This window comes from Mustela nivalis, assembly GCF_964662115.1.
Source record: "Mustela nivalis genome assembly, chromosome: 17".
In the NCBI taxonomy this organism is placed as follows: Eukaryota; Metazoa; Chordata; class Mammalia; order Carnivora; family Mustelidae; genus Mustela; species Mustela nivalis.
In genome coordinates, this window is record NC_139036.1 from 37,836,475 (window position 1) to 37,838,158 (window position 1,684).

A 1,684-nucleotide genomic window follows, 5' to 3' on the forward strand; every position below is an offset into this window, starting at 1 on the left:
GTGTACTTGAAAGTAGAAGGCAGCCTGGCTCCGTCAGGGGTTTCTTTCCAAACCCCTGTGGCTTTGCTCATGGGCTCTCAGCCTTCCCTAATGAACAAATTCACCAGCCACCTGGCGCCAGGACGCATGTGGCAGGAGACAAGTGAGCACAGTCTCCTGGAGACAGTCCCATGACAGCAAAGCTTCCGGAAGCTGTTCCCAAGGCAGGACCCACCCTTCATCACCCTATGACCTGCAGGTTCACCTGGCTGCTCTTTTGGGTCCAATGCCTCCGACATTTGAGTGCGTGTATCTGTGTAGTGATACTATCTCAGTGTGGAAAAGAGACAAAACCTACTCTGGATTATTTGGCTTGACTCTGTAGGAACAATTTTTGAAAGTTTAAGCTAAAGGAAAGGATCATAGCAATAATAAGTATCCCATTGGGACCCCCTGGGTGGCTCAGTGGGTGAAAGCCTTTGCCTTCGGCTCAGGTCATGATCCCAGGGTCCTGGGATAGAGCCCTGCATGGGGCTCTCTGCTCAGTGGGGAGCCTACTTCCTCTTCCCCCTGCCTGCCTCTCCCTCCCCCTGCCTGCCTCTCTGCCTACTTGTGATCTCTGTCTGTCAAATAAATAAATAAAATCTTTAAAAAAAACACAAATATCCCACCACTGACATATTATCATTCTAACATGGGGATGACTTTTTTTTTTTTTTTTTTTTTTTTTTTCCCTCCAAGGGCCAAGATGCTGGAGGCTTTTTTTCTTTTACTCAACCCAGGAGTCACTGATGGCCCTTGGGAGCCGGGATGTGAGGCCAGCTGGGGACCTGGGTGTCCAAGACAACAAGTTGTCACTGAATAAAGTCCCTTTTAGTTAAGCCACCCACATGCCCGCCTTCCCCCAAGAGGATGGTCCTTGGTTTTGTTTTCAAATGCCAAAATCTAGGTGACTTAAAAGTCTTTAGAATTATCATGAAATCCAAAAAATAGTTTACTGACACAAAGCTTTCAGAAAAAGTGAGGGAATGCGACTTAAAGGTGTCAGTAATCCATACACTTCTTGCAAATATAAACTGCTATTGTTCAATGCCCTTATTGTTACGCTGCCCACCCCGACTCCTCTAACCCCCCCCCCCACTCCCCCCCCCGACCCCCACCCTTGGTATGCCTCTTTTGGTCCTCGCACCTCCACATAGCCTGCCGCGCCGGGCGTGCAACCCCCTCGGTGTTCCCGCCTCTTTCTAGTCAAGCCCCTCCTTCCCCTCAAATCCCCCGGTCCAGTGGAGCCGGCGGGACGCACGCGCAGTAAGGGAGGTAGGCAGAGTCTTGAGGAAGAGGGAGGAGGGGCAGGAGAACTCAGGGAGGGGAGAAGAGGGGCGGAGGCCGCGCGGGGTGGGGCCCGGCGGGTACGCGCTCGCTGCGTCTACGTGCTGACGCCATGACGCCCCGGCCGGTGTGTGTCGGTGTGTGTGTGTGTGTGAGTGTGCGCGTTCCGAGTGTGTGTGTATTTGTGTATCGGCGGTCCCGCAGGTCCCGGATGTTGCGGACAGTATGAAGCGAGCGCAGGGGGACGGGGACCAGCAGCTGTCGCCGCCGTTCTCAGGTGAGTGGGGGGAGGAGAGTCAAGGGAGAGGGTTGTCCTGTGGGAGTGTGGGGGGGCGCCTCCCTTAAGAGGTGACTGACCCCCAACTCCCCCCGCCCC

The 1,684-nt window shown here is 54.1% G+C and overlaps 1 protein-coding gene across 2 annotated transcripts in view; it reads left to right on the forward strand.

The window, feature by feature from the left end:
* Window positions 1–1,286: 1,286 nt before the first annotated feature.
* SPOP (speckle type BTB/POZ protein) overlaps window positions 1,287–1,684 on the forward strand; it is a 58,426-nt gene continuing 58,028 nt past the window's right edge. The window contains exon 1 of one of the 2 annotated variants that reach the window (XM_082704717.1): window positions 1,287–1,585. The gene's annotated coding sequence lies outside the window, so the exon portion shown is untranslated. The remainder of the gene's footprint in view (window positions 1,586–1,684) is intronic. The other variant, XM_082704716.1, reaches the window with a different exon arrangement.